Here is an 18,255-nt window from a genome sequence, read left to right as displayed (position 1 = left end):
ACATACATTTGGACTCTGGTCCTATGGACAGTGATGGAAACAACTGGAAGAGACATTCATGACGCCCTGCAGAACTCAAACCACTCTGCAGAGAGACATGTGATTTGCACACCTGGAGAAAACACCACCAAGCTGAGATGGTTTTGAAAATGTTACTTTCTTATTTTCACTATTAAATTCACAATTTCTTTGTTTGTTTGTAGGATGCAGTTTGCCATGAGATGAGATCACTGAATGGGATAACCGCTAATACATTTGTTAAACTGTGTATTTTTTCAGTAATTTAGGGTGATTTGACATATGCTGAATATAACAATGTTTGCATTGAAACTGTCAGACATGAGGTATTCGTAACTGGGGACTTTTCAAGCCTAAACGTCAATAAGGGGGGAATGTTAGATTTTGTATTGTTGATTGTCATTTATGCTTAGAAACATTTACTCATATATGCTTAGAAGTATATAATCATTGGTAGATTGAAAGGATGTCTCATCCTAAAAGAGGTCTGTATTAACTCTGTGTAGAGGGGGGTGCATACATTCCTCTACTCAGTATCCTTGGTATAAATCACATACTCCCTAGGAGAGTTTATCTTTGATTTATGGTATAGCAAGCACACGTATATCTGTTTAAGTATAAGAGCCTTTTGTTAGATGGACCCAGACGTCCTGGCACCAGCTAACACCAGAGTCTTCACAGGGTCACATCTTGACCCCACACAGATCTCTCACACACCCACCCACCCACCCACCCACACACACACACACACACACGCACACGCACACGCGCACACGCACACGCACACGCACACACACACAGGCAAGGTACTCTTTGTTTGTATGTAGACGTCATATGTTAATGAACTTATGCATATTCATGTAACCTCAATAAAAGAACAGTGGTACGGGAGAACGGACGAGAGCAACTGGGGTCAAGCGAAGGGACGGCGCGTTGTCCGGTTTTCTCCCGTGCACGAGAAACATGAAGAAGCTTGCCTACTTGTGTCTTGCTTTGCAGTGTAATTATATTGTCTCCAACGTTCCAGCGGATGGGTTCAAGCTACAAACCTATCATAGGTAACGAGGTAAGTTCCATGTCTGAGTCAGAGTCGTCTGGGCAGTGTGCCATTGCGATTTCAAAAAAATTAAGCCGCTCCAGGGCACAGCGCAGTTATTGATATAGCAGTAAAAGAGTCAGTTAGGTCAGACTAGAAAGACAAAACTGCAAAAATGCGTTCAAGATTAAATTTAGAAAAACCGCATATAAAATTTTGCCCAACAACTGAAATTAGACTGGAGTGATCAGAACCATGTTATTACAATAGCATGTCTGCAACACTAGAGCTCAATGCAAGATTAGTTTTAAGTCGTTTTGTTATACTGAGCCGAAGACCAGCACCAACGGTTGTAGTCGGCCAAGCTATCACGTACATGTGCTACAGTCAGTCTCAGCAGAGGGAAAGGGGAATGAAAAGCCAGCAGAAATGTTCATGTCCAGGCTCTCCACAGAAGAATTAATCCTTAGAAGACGAAACCAACAACAAATAACAAATCCACGGAGTCCATTCGCGTCGCGGAGTCAGCTTCTCTCTTTCTCCCAAGCGGAGCAGCGGCACACCACGGTATCCAGAAATTAGTCGGGTCCCACCTGAGCTGAGGCTGCGGCCATGGCTGGAGAAAACGTCCGAGTGTCCGCAAAACTGGGGGGATTTCCGAGACAGTTCACGTGCTAGAAGAGAAGAATCCTCGGCGGGATGCAAAAATCGTCTGAAGTCCAAGGGGAAAAAGTTCGGGCGCCAGTTGTAACGTGCAGTGGAGATGAAGCCAGCCGCGGAGGTGTGCAGGTGGATAGCGAATGAGCAACAGCTTCTGACTTTCCAAAAAGTACTCATTTATTTACAATATTAAAAATAAAAGTGCTACCTCTACCACACACTACTAAAGAGCACACTAGTCCGCGTACACACGGGAGCATCCATTACAGGAGGAGTGCGAAGAAGAACAAAAAGGGGGTGACACCAGTCGTGAGACAGGAGGCGCCGCCATGTGGTGATACACTGCATTACAATAGCAACTGTTACAATATAAATATTGTTCTGAGAGGCTTTTTGTTGGTTGAGTCTGAAATTGATTGTATGTACAATTCATATCCTTATAAAACGGCAGAAATATGGTGTTTTATTAATAAACTTACATTTATGGCAGTGGCATGTCTAGAAAATTTTTGTTGGGGGGGCCAGGTAGGGGCACAGATTTGGAGAAGGGTGGCAGATGTAATTGGCAGATAATGTTTAAAAAAAATTCTACCAACCATTAACCATAATTCAATAATCCTGTAAACCTAATAACCGAATGCGCTTTTAACTCTTATTAGAATGAGATTTTAACCACTCCGGTGCAAAGTTTTTAGATACTGCATTGATAAAGTACAAGAGATACAATCAGTGCTTTGTCAGTGTTTACTCAGCATTCAAGGACAGCAATATTTGCATAGTATTTTTACTGACATATAGTGCACATATGTTTTGGGCAAAAACATTTTTTAATATTAAAATACGAACATTTGTAACAAACAATTGACAAATTAGCCAATGCCAATGCAAAACTTTATCTGCCTATTAAAAAAAGAAGATAATCTTCTCACAAACTGGTGTTTGATTTTGAAACAGGGAAAAAGTGGGGAAACAAATGAAAAGACTAACATTTGAATAAAACCTGAAAGCAAGTAAATACTTTCTTTGCTTCCTTATGGTAAACTTTGGTAATATTGATAAAGAACAACACTGGCTGATGATGAAATACAGTCAGCTGGCATGGTGACACTGCCAGTATTAACCTGCAGGGCTGGACCGGTACAGAAAATCGGGCATTTTGACTAGAGACCGGCCCACCAGGTATTAAAGCCTTTGAATGAAATCAAATGCTGTTGTGACAGTGATGTACAGTTTTGTTGGTATATGTATGATTTCTATACATTTTACGTCAGATAAAAACTTTGGTTGTAAGATTTAGATAATTATTTAATAAAAGCTAGGTATTTTAAATGAGAATAAGAAAGAAAAGTATTTCTTTGTGCCCCCCTCTCCCTGTTAATGCCCTACCTGGCCCCCTGGCAACACTTTGCTAGACCCGCCCCTGCACAGTTACCAGCTGTCAGCTACATAGAAAAGGATCCTGGTGTTATTTGTCTCTCAGAAACAGTTCATAACTTCCCTTCAACTCATTCATGTCACCTAAAAGGTAAACCTGTTTCTCCATCACCTGTTCAGCTCTGATGATTCAGTAAGGACATCTCCTGGTTTCATCTGCATGTTTCCCTCTCACCACATATACAAACCGACATCATGACCAGCAAAGTGGGCGATAAATAAATGAGAGAGAAAAGCCGATCAGCTGATCATTGATCAGTTTCATGATTGAAGTAGCAACAGGAGAGAGAGGGGAGAGAATGAGAGAAGAAGAGGCAGCTGTGCAGCGTAAAGACAGAATAACTCCAGCTTTGTGTCTTTTTCCATTCTAGCTAAAGTCCGGGACAAACTGGGTCTCTTCTCAGCTCAATACGAAACGTGTAATATTTTCTCTGAATGAGGGACCATTCCATCTTTTTAAGGAGCCGTTGGCATGAATAAAATAAAGTTCACTATCAATAACATCATAGCACCCACCCAGCTGTATAAAAACTCCATCAAGCTGGCTAGAACGCAGTACGAGTTATTGCAACTGAGGGTAAAGTCAGCACAACGAAAATAAACTCCACCTAAACTTAGTTTATATCTGACCCAGATAGACTGCAGGTCATAACTTCTTACCTGAAGTTCAGTTCACCTGACACTCGGACTGGTGGCCGCCTCGGGTCTCTCCTCCTGCCTCTCCTTCCCTCATCCACCTGCTGGCCTCTGTGGAAGCCCCGCCATAGCCACCACCAAACAACGGAGTTATTTTTACACATCGACCTGCATCTTATAACTCATAACTCTTATGTTAGCTGCCCTCAGTAGCATACCGTCTGAAATATTCGACGGCTGCAAAAATTCTTTAAGTGTTATTTTTTCCTTGGGATTCTAATTTCACCGAAGTTTACTAAACTCAACAAACTTAATATTACTTACCGGGACATTTATTCTGTCCTCATTTTCTTTCACCGAAAAATTGTTTCCTGCAGTGTTGTCCTTCGTGCTTGGCTCGCCTACCTTTGCTAACGTGATGCGCATAGCGCAGAAGCCGATGCTGCATTCACTTACACTCGGATATCTGAGCTTCACCGTGAAAACATAATCGTACATTTGATATTTGATTGAATTTTATTGTTTTACCTTTGGGGTGGCACCTGGGGTGGCCAGTGCCCCCCCAGGCCACCCCGCTGGACACGCCATTGATTTATGGATATAAAATAGCTAAAAGTATTAACATGCCTCAGAGAAATCACTAATAACACTAAGGGCTGGACGGATTTGATTTGCATTCTTCAAGAAGAGTGTGGTGTCATCAGCTAGCTGGCTGATGATGAGCTCCTTATCAGCTGTGCTGATTCCTTGTATAACAGGTCAAATCTCGGGGTGGAGTCTTAATCGTTTTAATTGAGCTATTGCCATTCGTGTACAAGGTTTTGATAGCTTTACAGAAAAATGCCAAATTTTTCCAAAGAGTGGAAAATAAATTGATGTTCAATTGTATCAAAAGCCTTTTAAAAATCCAGGAAGAGAATGAAGCTATAGTCAGATACCAAATCAGAGTAATCAAGTAGATCTAAAACCAGTCTCATGTTCTTAGAAAGGTGTCTGTTTCTCATAAAGCCTGATTGTGTCTCATCGATAATTGTGTCCAAGAACTCTTTCATTCTGTTAGCAAGTACTAAAGCCATAATCTCATAGTCATCATTGAGCAGACAGATGGGTCTCCAATTATCAATAAGAAGTAAGTCTTTGTTTGGCTTTGGAATAAGTGTTATGAGACCCTGAGTAAGAGTAGGAGGGAGGATGTTATTCTCTACACTTCCTATGAAAAGCTGCAGTAAGAACGGAGCCAGGAGATTAGAAAATGATTCATAAAACTCTGCAGTTAAACCATCTGTGCCGGGAGATTTGTTGGCCTTAAGTGCAGAAATAGGATTACAAACGTCCTCCACAGTCAGAGGGCTGTCACAGTGACTTCTATCTTCCACAACAATAGTTTTTAGGTTTTTAATATTATTGAGAAACAGCGTTGAGACATATATATATATATATATATTCTACTTTTCTAAATGATTGACTATTTCAATGGAGAACCTAAATGACACGGACCCGTGTTTGTTATTACATATCTCTATTTTGAATGTGACAAGTCTATCATTGCCTGTTATTCATAGGTATTAACAGAGTTTTTGGCCTTTTTTTCCTCTATAACAGTTAATTGACTCTTTACAGTGGCCTGCTATGGTTAATAATAACATGTTCAGTCATGAGTGAAATCAAAGCTTTTCTTCACTTTAGCATTTAACATTCCCAACAATATAATGTGATACCTTAATTAAAACACAGCTAATAAAACACAATTTTCTTAATGCAAACATCAGTGACTCAACATTAGCAACCAAAGGGTTCAGTCTGCAGCTCACACTCATGTGAAGCTACAGCCTCCCCCTTTAGTCTCTGTCATCCTTCTGCTCCTGCACAAACAAAGCAAGACAAAACCTCCACCCTTCTTCTACAGGCTGGGTGAATTGTTGTGGACATTCACTAATCCTAAAGTCGGCACCGTTTTTGTCTCAGTATCAAGTCAGTTAAACTTTTAGTCGTCAGTCCATCACAGTCCAGTCACATGCATACATCCACACACATTCATACCAGATATTGCTGATAATGGAGTCTCACACGCAGCCTATTCGAGCCTCCATCACCAGCAAGATGACGTCATCATTTTAAAGGAAAACAGCTCCTTGTTTTTGGACTGGATTGACTCGCTGCAATCCTTTTAGGCTCAGGACTTCTCATGTGATCAATGTCACATATAAGTGAATTTCTCCCAAGCCCATTATAATCATGGAGAAAAACACTTTGCCACTGTTTCCAGTAAGAATATTTTATAGCGCTTTAAAGTTCAACCTCTCAGGTCTGGATTAAAGAGCTGATTTGTTAAATCGGGAACTCACAAAATACCAAAATATCACCACCGGTGGATCACACCTCTCAGATGTTCTTATCTCAGTGCACTGTAACAAAAGCACAAACAAACGCAACCAATAAAATACTAATAAAGTAACAAATACTGGGGCCCATTGCAAACATGTCCAAGCATAAAACCATCTTTCTCTCTCTTAGAGAAAGAAAACAATCCAAACCTCACTGATAAAATCAACCTAGTGTCAAGCAAAACCCAAAAATCAACCAAAACTTCACCAGAAAGTTTTTCTCCCTCCCGGGACAATATTGTGCAGGAATACAGGCACCGTAACTCCTTTTGCACTGACAAAAACATGTTGGATTTACTTGATTCAATAGTGGACACTGGTTGCACACAAAGGTTTTGCTTTGGCAGAAACTTAAACAACTGAGTTAAATCAACACAACCTTTTCATATTCAGTAAACCTGCATGTTGTGTTCATAAAACACGATTGAAACATGTTCAGATGGAGTAAGTTGAGCTCCTGGAACATTTTAATCCTTCAATTGAAATTGAATGGGTCTACAACAACCACCATCCTCCTATCTCTATCCTGGTTGCAGCAGGGCTGGGAAATAACCCTGAAGTGATAGGTTACCAGGCAGGGTACACCCTGGACAGCTCACCAGTCTATCAGATAGAAACACACAGCCGTTTACATTCATGGATAATTTAGCCCAGGACCTTCTTACTGTGGAGCAACAGCACTAACCAGCATGCCAACAATGGAGGAAATACAGGAAAGCTATGATTTCCTGTATTTGAGGCAGAATTCTTTTGTTCTTGCCCTTGACAGGTTAATCCACAATAAATAGCAACAGCATGCATGTGGTGTGTGTGTCTTATAACTCCAGTGATTTTCCTGTAGTTTGAAATCTTATGCGGTGTTGACACAATAATTTGTTGTAAACCAGGAAATTCCCAACTGTGGTAGAAAGCACAGCTTAGCCTTAGCAAATGTTCAAAGAAAAGTCGTCACTTCCTGATTTCTGCTTCACTGATAAATATTGTCACACTGGGGTTTTTGCAAATGATATCAGTGAGCACTGTGTGGCAGCTGGAGTCAGACAACTGAAGCTCCCACAATCAAGACCACAAACAGCTTTCAAAGGAGATTTGAAGCTTTTCTGGCAGCAAGCTTCATGATTTATGGGACTGGAACTGGAACAGAAACTACCTGATCACCAATGGTGAGCTGGCATGGAATTATTTTTATGACATTTTATCAAAGTTATAAATAAGCATGCCCATTAACACATAGTGAGTGAGCATGTTGTCTTCCCACGCAGTGAACAGCGGATGCTAATGTTTTTGTCACTTTTTACAGAGTCAAACTCAAAGTAAGGTCAGTGCTTCCACGCTTTAAACGCTGCACGCTCACACTCTCTCCACACTCGATAGATTATCCATTGTTCATCTGCACACAGCTGCGGTTTTAGTAACGCAGTAACGCAGCGTGCTTACGGGAAAGTAACAGTAATCTAATTACCTTTTTTGCAATAGTAATCCCTCACTTTACTCGTTTCTTGAAAAAAGTAATCGGATTACTGCCCATCTCTGGTCGGAGCTGTGCACTTGTGGGTTCAAACTTGTGTACACGTTTATCTTTGCTGTGTGTACTTGTACCTCTGAGTGGAAGCTGAACTCTTGAGTTCGAGTATCGAAGCATCAGCTGTGACGTTAAAGTCCAAACAGCTCGTTCATTTGACGTGCAAATGAACGAAGGTAACGCCGTTTTCATGTGGATGTGTCACTGAGACACTTTCCACATCCACAGCTCACAAAATGGGAAAACTATAGAAGTATAACAATGAAGAAGTTACTATGTTACGGGTCCCAAGGATGAAGACCTCGATGACAAATATGTTACCTGTAAAAGCAGGTGAAGAGCAGAGTAAGGAAGACACGATGCGTCTCTGCTTTCCTCCAGAACGTGTCTGAGTCTGATTTATTTCACACAAATAAATGCTATAAAACACTAAACATGAGCTTTCAATATACTGTTCAGCTGGTTCCTCATTCACATCAATTACATTTACTTATTTCACAACATCAGTGAAATATACTCTTTTTAACTGGTTCAGTTTCTCAAGTTCACACTTCTTTCCATAACAGCTACATCCTTTTATCATATCAATAAACACATCACATTGTCTTCTGCAGTGTCTTACTGGCTAAACAGTTCTATTCAATAACAGCATTGGTAAATACATTACATTTGTTCCCTCCAGTAATTTACTGGCAAAATCACTATTTAGTGCATCATGAAACACAGCTTGTTTAATCAACCCATGAATGCCTCTGTTAGCTACACAGAGTTGCTCAGAGTGCTTGTGTTACACTAGCTAATCTACTCAGTCACTTTAACAGAACTATTAACATTCACATCTCACAGAACTGATTTGATTGGAGCATTACAACACGTTTGCACAGAGCATAGGTATGGCAAGCCGTTAGAGCCATAAATCGCCACTTTCCTAACCCGTTTGGTTAAGAAATGGCGTAAAAAACGCCGTTTAATTATTCAAAACGCCGAAAAAAGCGGCGTTTGTCGGAACAGAACGCCGCTTTTTCCGCCACTCGGATGGCGCCCTGAACGCACCATCCGAGTGACGTAAAAAGCGGCGTTCAAAGACAGACGGAAACGCCGTTTTTTACGTTACTCGGCACAAAACGCCGTTTTTATGCATCTTTGAACGGCGTTTTTTACGGCGTTCTCTGCCAGCTGTAACGGCGTTTAAAACGGCGTTTTATTGAAATTATGCAGGGCACTCCCCATGGTTCCCTCATCCAATTACTTTCAACTCATTTCACCCAATCAAAGAAGAGGAAGTGCAGACCACACTAATGCATCACCGATTCACCTTGCTGCTAAGTGATTGCCTATTCAGTACCAGTGCTTGTCACAGTATTCACTTGTATTATAATCCCACTATGCATTTTGATGTGTTTAAGGCATGATCGAGCAAACAAACGACAGAATACTTTTTCTGAAACCTTAACTGTGTTACCTGTTATGGCAGCTAACAGGTAATGAGCAGAGCTAGCTCTGCTCATTTCTGAGCTTCTTTCTTATTTTCCTCTTTACTTCTCTTAACCTTTAACTTATGTTTTAGCAATCAGATCCTGCCATCTTGCATTACCGCTTCGTGCTAGTTATGTTGACTTTTCTCTTCTTTTGTCTCCACTTTTTTCACCCGTGTTTGGACACTCGGCGCATGGCTCCTTTGTTTACATTAGGGATCAGCTGTTAGCGCTGCGCCCTGCAGCTGCGCTACCGGCAGACAGACCCTACATCCCCAGTGAGGGAAGAAACGGGGGTGATGTCTCCCGAGGACACCTCACACACCATCTCTCCTTCCTGTAATCACTTTAAATGTGAGATCGCTCCCTGTCCTCCCGTACTGGTGATGGTGAAGCCAAGGAGAGAAGGCCCAAGTAATAAACACCCGTTTCAAAGAACCGACCTGTGTCTGTGTTGTTGTGAATTTTGTCATGGAAATCAGTGCATTTCCTGAAAGAAATCTCTCCTTCCGGGTCATCCGTGGATCGAGTTTCCTTCGAGACGTGGGCAGCGATAAGCAGAGTTTTGTATAAGATTAATTATTCAAAGTAAGCTCAGGTATGCCGTTCAGCGGGTTAGTTACAGCGCCGGGAGTAGCCTGGGAGAACAAAATGATACAGAGACTGCTTTCCCAAAATCAACTCAAAGTTTATTCTTCTGTGCAGGGTTTTTATAGGCAGAAGGGTTCGTGTGTCAACAAGTTTCAAGTTACAAGTTACAACCATATAAGGAAGTTCCCCCTAGCTCTGAAAGGGGCCTTCTATAATCTCAACATACTTTTGACAGGTCCATTAAACACTAGACAGTTAGAATCCTTTAGTGATATAAGTTTGCACATGGTAGAATACTGCATGTAGTTATTTGCATTAGGAAATGTTTAACCATATATACCTAGAGGCACATAATCAATGGTGTGTGATCTTTAGCAGGCTGCAAACTTGATGTGCACTCGAGGAATGCACTGTCCCACTATACCACAGCAGGATCAACGCAGCTATGCCTGTTCCAGTTTAAGTGCCTTCTTTACATATAGATGAACTGTTGGATTTTCCAGACCAGCAGGCCAAAGGAAGTTGCCCGTGGGGTCGCAGCAAGAGGAGATGAAGTTCAAACAAAGGGCATTGCAGAAACAGGGTCCTTTGTATAATATCATCAAAAAAGGTATTCAGTACATGCTCCCAAAATACTAAAATATCTAACATTTCCTGTATCCTTTGGGGCAACAGACCTGAGTCACACTTTTAGAGAAGTACCTGGTGAGGTGGATTGAGAGGAATATCCATGATGCATGGCAGTTTGTTCACTCACTTCCTCTCCACCACAGCTTCCGAAGTGCAGCCAATCACAGAGCTTGCTCTCCTGATCCAAGAAGAACACATCAAAGTGCGCTGCACAAGCTTGCTCACAAAAAATAGCCTGCCCATACACTGCTTGTGTACAGCTTCTGTTTTGATCTTCCAGTTCAGCAAATGTATATATGTGGGTGTCCAGGTATTTGTGCTCCTCCACCACATCATATCAGTGGGTTCAGTATCTTATACTTTTGTCAAGATAATGCACACTGCAGCCGACAGTTATCAGAAAGAAGCCATTACCAAGTTACATGGATTCTTTTTTTTTTTATAACTTCATGTCATATAAACTAGTTATGTTATGTGCAACACTGTCATGTGCCACTCTGGTTTTATGTTTCAAATTCGTGTAAGACATCCACAGTACTCTGATGACATTGACAAGGACATCTCCAGTTTACATGGGAAACTATTATTTCATGTTCTTGAGATTACTTATTTACGTCACTTTTGAGAAAACGTACATACAGGTCTGATTCAAAACTGTATATCTATTTTTTTAATGCATGTTGAAAGGGCAAAAATATTCATGAGATACTGTTAACATTATTAAATTTGAAGGCTATTATACAGTGGTATTACTTTAAACTGAGTAAAACGGTATTTTGATAAAAGTTAAGGTCTCCGTTTGTTTCAGAAAGAGCATACTGTCATTTACTTGCTTTTATTATTTATTTATATGCCCTCCGCGGACCATCTCTGCACTGCGTGGGTGATTAGTGGCTCCCTGCACAGTAAGGGCTGCACACACAGGGACAAGACGCACTCTGTTACGATCGGATCTTCCCTGGGCAGGGGGAGGTGATGAACTGTATGCCACTTTTTCATTGGCATACATTAAGTACAATGTTTTATTGCCTACGGTGGGGCAGGTCACATACTGGGTGAAGGTGGGCAGTGTGGAGTCCAGCGAGACATGATTAAAGTCCCCTGATATTAGAAGAAGAGCTCTCGGAGATTGCGTTTGCAGTCTGCGGACCACAGAGAGTCACAGGCTGCCTCCACGGATGCTAACGGCTAATAGCGCAATGTCTGTGTTGCAGAGTTGTTCTTTCACAGCGATGTGCCCAGAGATACCACAACCGTCTTTAACAAACACTGCCAGCCCCCCTCCTTTCCTCTCACCGCTGTCTCTCGTCTTGTCCGCCCGCAGCAGCTGGAAGCCGGGCAGCCTACTCACAGAGGGAGTACCGGGCAGTGCCGGGATACTGCCACTGTGACCGGGTTAGCGTCATTAGCTCCTCAATCATATCAGGGAGCGATCTCACATTACAGGAAGGAGAGATGGTGTGTGAGGTGTCCTCGGGAGACATCACCCCCGTTTCTTCCCTCACTGGGGATGTAGGGTCTGTCTGCCGGTAGCGCAGCTGCAGGGCGCAGCGCTAACAGCTGATCCCTAATGTAAACAAAGGAGCCATGCGCCGAGTGTCCAAACACGGGTGAAAAAAGTGGAGACAAAAGAAGAGAAAAGTCAACATAACTAGCACGAAGCGGTAATGCAAGATGGCAGGATCTGATTGCTAAAACATAAGTTAAAGGTTAAGAGAAGTAAAGAGGAAAATAAGAAAGAAGCTCAGAAATGAGCAGAGCTAGCTCTGCTCATTACCTGTTAGCTGCCATAACAGGTAACACAGTTAAGGTTTCAGAAAAAGTATTCTGTCGTTTGTTTGCTCGATCATGCCTTAAACACATCAAAATGCATAGTGGGATTATAATACAAGTGAATACTGTGACAAGCACTGGTACTGAATAGGCAATCACTTAGCAGCAAGGTGAATCGGTGATGCATTAGTGTGGTCTGCACTTCCTCTTCTTTGATTGGGTGAAATGAGTTGAAAGTAATTGGATGAGGGAACCATGGGGAGTGCCCTGCATAATTTCAATAAAACGCCGTTTTAAACGCCGTTACAGCTGGCAGAGAACGCCGTAAAAAACGCCGTTCAAAGATGCATAAAAACGGCGTTTTGTGCCGAGTAACGTAAAAAACTGCGTTTCCGTCTGTCTTTGAACGCCGCTTTTTACGTCACTCGGATGGTGCGTTCAGGGCGCCATCCGAGTGGCGGAAAAAGCGGCGTTCTGTTCCGACAAACGCCGCTTTTTTCGGCGTTTTGAATAATTAAACGGCGTTTTTTACGCCATTTCTTAACCAAACGGGTTAGGAAAGTGGCGATTTATGGCTCTAACGGCTTGCCATACATAGGAGCGCACTGACTCTGCTTCACGAGCGCTCCACCTAACGAGCGGGCTCGCGGTGCGGTCGCGCGGGACACTCCTCTGGTTTTCTCCCGTGTTTACATATAAATAACTTTGGCGGACCGCCTTAACTCTCCCATTCACATTAACCTGGGTAACCATGGTGACAATAAACAACATTTTCGGTGCGAGCACCGTGTACCGACCTGTAAAAGCAGGTGAAGAGCAGAGTAAGGAAGACACGATGCGTCTCTGCTTTCCTCCAGAACGTGTCTGAGGAAGCAGCGGAAGGTGGGCTCCACTTACTGCTCCCCGAAACCCCGGAGCAAGCACCAAAGTTCCGCCCTCACTGCTTTCTAACATAAAATGAATCCCTGTTACATGGATTTTCTATCCTCTTAAAGAAACTGAAAATAAATACATATAGCAATGAAAAATGTCCCGTTACATGAGTGTTTTACACAAAATAATATTCATGTGGTCATTCCCTCACAGGGGTGCCACAACTACACTGCTGTTTTGACAGAGACACAGTGTGTTTATCTAACTTGGCTGAAGCCAAAGTTCTCCAGACAAATTCAGTCTGTTTCTGCCAAGTGTGAACTCACTGGATGAGCGCCAGATACACAGAATCAAAAAGGGATAAATTACTTTTCTTATGTCATGTTCCCGTCACAAACTGGCTCAAGGAGAGGGGAAGCAGGAGTCCACAGATGAAATGTTCCTATAAATAAAGTGGAATTTATTCAAACTTTACCAAAACTTCAACACATCAAATACAAGCAGCTCAGCAGGGAGTGGATGTGTGTTGCATGTGCCAGGTGGATGCAGAGAGAGGCCAGGGCCACGTTCAAACCTGAACACGCTGCACAGTGTTTTGTTCCATTTGTTAGGGATGAATGAAATGCTTCCTTGAAAGGATGTGTGCAGTCACCAGTGGGCGTGGAAGCATGTGCGCCCTCATTTGGTGGGTGTGCAAGAAAAGTCATCCTGTCACACAGCAATGCCTACATAAATCACACCACTCTGCTTAAAATAATAATGTTTAGTGAAGCAGGTGAAGCAAAGGGCTGCTTTTAATAGGCTGGGAGACCCAGGTGTGCTGCTTTAGCTGCTGAGCCTCTTATGACAGAACAGCGGAGAGTGGTAAGAAGGGAGGAGGGGGTCTGGCTGTGTTTGTGAACGATAGATGGTGTAACTCTGGGCATTTCTCTATCAAAGAGACGCTACGCTGTAAGGACATTGAGCTTACATTATATTACATTTGATTTATGTAATGAACACATTTTGAGCTCTTAAAGAAATATAACAAAGGAAAGCTGAACTACAATGATCCATGTAGCAAACACAAACTGTTATATCGCCTTTGGGCTTTTGGAGCCTTGACCTGACTTTTAAAAAAAGCGCGTTCATGCAAACATCGTCGGGTCTGCCGTGATATGTTTACAACGGGACTTCTGCTCCTGAACCTCTGCGCACAGCGTCTGCAGGTCGGGGCTGTACGAAGTCACTTTATCTCTACAGGACTGTAAGCTGTCGTCTGTGAGGCGTGAGCGTGTTTGTTTGAACACAGTTCACGGTGGAGAACAGCTGCTGACATAATGTGGATCCAAGATCCATAACTGGCCTACCTGGGGCTGAAAGTCTCCATAAATGCAGGCGTTTCGGCGGCTACACCGGCTTCCACGAGTGTGACGTTTATTTTGAGAAAATAATAGAATATAAATGTATTTTTATATTTCAATATCACAATAATCTTCCAATGTAGAACTACAAGTTAAAAAAGAAGTAACATAAATCAAATCCACTTCAGCTAAATACTTCTCATTTATTTCCATCTTACATGCTGTGACTGCAGCCATTCCCACATCTCTGTGAATGGGACTCATGGACATGGATCAGTGGTTGTTGATCAATGGTCCTGAGAATCTGCATAATTAAGATGAAGGAACGGAGCTCCCAGCCCATCGTTCCTGCAGCTGCTTTCAGTCTTTATGCAAATGTCCTGTTTGTAAGACTGAAACCTGCAGCTGAGACTGAAGACGTCACCTGATGATGACGACACGTTTCTCCCACAAAACGCTGCGTCCAGATGAACAGAAGCAACAGACTCACTTTCCTGGATGATTGAGATGCATCAAGACTTCATTGTGTGTTACTTCTCATTCAGCACAGACACATTATTCCTGTTAGGTCATGTCAGCTGTCACTCAGTACAAGCACAACTGTGAACAACACAAACTTCTCTTCAATGTGTCACAGAAACACTAAGTGTGAGAGCCTGTATGACACACAGGACAGACTGTAAGCTCTGCTGGCTGCACAGCACTTTGTAGCAGTTTTCCAACATGTCCTCCACCCGTGATGTCAGTGGTGGGACCCCAGTCACAGCACTCAGCACCACCTCCTTTAAATGGATTTTATAGCAGTTCCTCCCGTTACTCGGTGCAACGCTTCTTAAATGTGTTTTTGCAGGATAAAACACAGCAGGTGGTGTAGAGAGGACGTCAGCTGACGGAGCAGAGGGAGGCAGACTGTGGATAAATGACAGAGTGAGAGGAGAGCAACCATGACAGAAGCACAGGTGTGGCAGATAGAAGTGGCTTTATAGACACTTATTGTCAGTCCTCGTGCATGCTGTGGAAATAAGTGTCTGTGTCATGAGGTGACATGTGAGCTTATCTTTGGTCAATAAAGCTGAACGACCAGTTTTCACTTTGCTTGTTACGCTTGTTTAGTGACGTCTGGGTTTCTGTGGAGCCCGAATTTTGATGAGTTCTGGTGAAATCATCTGAGATCATCTGAGCATCGGTGAAGAGTCAGCAGAGAAAGTGTGGGACAGAAGTTTGCTTTGGACACATGGACTGAAATCAAAAAGTAACAAACAGGATTTCCAATGGACAGTATGGAGAAGTGAAAGTACACAAAGGCTGTGCTGGAACACGTGTGTTACACTTTTTGACAGCTGAGAACAAAACACAATATTTTGCATCATCTCTGCAGTGTCTCTTCTTTCCTCTGCTGTTGTGCTTTTAGCTCCAAACTGTTTCAAATGGTTTGTCAGCAAGCTGACCTCTGACCTCTGCAGTACTAACTCCTGACCCGTACAAAGAGCGGGCGTTTCTGACCTTTGACCTGCAGCTGTATGTCTCTCAGTCTCAGTTCTTCTCTCCGTCACTGATGGAGCAGGTGTAGTTGCTGCTGACAGTCAGTCGTTTGTTTTCTCAGAGTGAGGCTGAAGTCTGAACTGTTCAGAGCATCAGGTCTCATCAACGTGTGCTGCTGTAACGCCGCTTTGTCCTCTGAGATCACCAGGTATGAAACCTGAGTGCTGACAGAGCAGCATGTTCCCCCTCATTCACCTCCACCACCACAGCCAAGGCATGCTGGGAAACTGAGGACACACAGACGGAGAACTGAAGTGTCTGCTGTGTGTTCATCTCAGAGTCCTCACAGGTGACACATTAGCTCCAGAACACCAAGCCAGGTGTTTGAAGCCTGACAGGGATTCTTCCCATCCAGAGGGAGGATTTAGCTGCACAACAATGAACATTAGTGTGTAGTTTAGAAACACAGACTGTGCCTGCACTGCATCTAGTGAAGAAAAGTGTTACTGCGAGAGAACCAGGCTCCTTTAAAGCAGCTGATATTAAGGTTGAAAAATCAACAATAAGCTGATGTAATCAACGTTTCACAAAATGGTCAGCAGCTAAAATCTGGAGCCGTTCTTTGGTGGTAATTAACAGTTTGTTCTTGTTAGCTAATTATGTAATTAAAGGTAGCAGCAGAAGCCTTGTGTTGAAAGCCCATTCACTCACACATTCACACAGTATGTGTGTGTCTGTGTTACACTGTGGACATCCCTTCTGTTGGAGCGCCATCTTGTGGCAGGTTTAAGAAATGTTCTTCTTGTAAATCCAAACTGATGCACCTCCATAGCAGACTGTGGAGGCTTTCAGTGACATGAAGACTTGATTTATACTGTCATATTCTCCTGTTACACAAAGCACAGCACGCTGAACATGGATGAACTGAAACTCCCAGCATCTGACTGAGGAAAAGCACAAATCATTCTCACACTGACTCCTGCTTGATTTTAGATTTGCTTTCAAATCCTCACACTTTCATATGAAGCACTAAATGGGCTCCAGACTGTTTATCTCAGCTTCCTGTCAAACACACTGCTGCTCACACCGAGGCTCAGTTTACTCCTCCAGCCTGGCTTAACCTGCTGTCTGTTAAAAACAGTCCCACACTCCTCTGTTTAATCCTTCTGATCAGACTCTTTGATTTTGTATTGTTTTTACCTGAAGTTGTGTTTTTGACATGGTTCTGTCTGTGAAATAAAGCTCACACACACACTGCTACAGTCCTTCATACACTTAGAAACGAAGCTGCTCCTTTCCTCAGTGCTGACACATAAAGAAGAGTTGCTTTTATATCCAACACGTCTCTGTTCCAGAAAACAGCTTCAGCAGCCTCTGAGTCTGAACTTGGAGTTGGTTATAAGCCACAGGCCTGTGTGCACAGCAATGAGGAAATATAATGCAGTAAGTGAAACATGGATGTGTGGAACAGATTATCCCAAAGGTTGATTCTGTTCATCTGGACGTTCTCAGTGAAACATTTGGTCTCTCGGTCAGGTGACTCCTTTAGTCTCAGCTGACTGCAGGTTTCCAAACCTTTGTCACTGGATCACTCACTTCATCTCCAACGTGTCCCTGACACAGACAGCTGGAGCCGTTACAGCAAAATCATTGATCATCGTTTTTAGAACATTAGCTGGTGTTGGTGGGCAGGCTAGCAGTGCTAATTGTTAGCACTAGTTCTGCTGCTCTCCCTTTGTCTCTGTTATTGTTGGTCTTTAGTGAACAATAGAAAGTGTCTTCATGAGACTGTTGCCTAATGTTCAAATGTAGATAACACCACCTGCACCAACCTGTTACACAGCACAACCCTCTGGTGTAGCTTTGGCTGGAGCACATATTGGCAGCTCCAGTGACATCACCACTCCATGGTGACATCATCTCTACAGACTGTGGCTGTTACATATCCTCACCTGGTAATAATAAGACTGTCCTCAGCTGCACACAGCTCCAAGATGAACAAACTGAAGTAAATACAAATTAGAGTTACGATAGATTGAAATCTTGTAATCAGAGCTAATTCTTACTGAAACTCTCACAACATCATATCATGATCCTGGGTTAGTGTCTCGGTCTCAGATCACAACATCAGCACAGGCTTGGCTTGGGTGAGGTATTGAGTGGTTCTTGTCCATGACAGCTGCAGGTACAGTGCCATCAGCCATGCTGCACCACATGTCTGCCCAGGAACATTAGTGTGGCTGAGTCTCATGTAAACATTGTGCTAAAGTGGTGGGAAAGTGGCTGCAAGCTGGCTGCACTGTGTCCAATACTCTCAGTATGATATCCACAAACCTCTGAGTGTCACAGAGTGGGCCTGTGCTCAGCTCACTGTGCCCCATTCAATTCTACTTGCATA

The 18,255-nt window shown here is 42.9% G+C and overlaps 1 protein-coding gene across 2 annotated transcripts in view; it reads right to left on the bottom strand.

Annotated features, from left to right (window-relative positions):
- LOC146640584 (uncharacterized) overlaps positions 1–8,566 on the bottom strand; it is a 35,566-nt gene extending 27,000 nt beyond the window's left edge. For both annotated transcript variants that reach the window (XM_085399947.1, XM_085399948.1), the window contains exon 1: positions 8,012–8,566. The gene's annotated coding sequence lies outside the window, so the exon portion shown is untranslated. The remainder of the gene's footprint in view (positions 1–8,011) is intronic.
- Between the last annotated feature and the right edge of the window lie 9,689 nt (positions 8,567–18,255).

This window comes from Rhamphochromis longiceps, unplaced genomic scaffold, assembly GCF_057381845.1.
Source record: "Rhamphochromis longiceps isolate RC_006_pf unplaced genomic scaffold, R_longiceps_female_GT1.1 unmapped_scaffold_4, whole genome shotgun sequence".
NCBI classification, from domain to species: domain Eukaryota; kingdom Metazoa; phylum Chordata; class Actinopteri; order Cichliformes; family Cichlidae; genus Rhamphochromis; species Rhamphochromis longiceps.
Note: the sequence above shows the minus strand (reverse complement) of the source record. Positions and strands in the feature narration are given on the sequence as shown.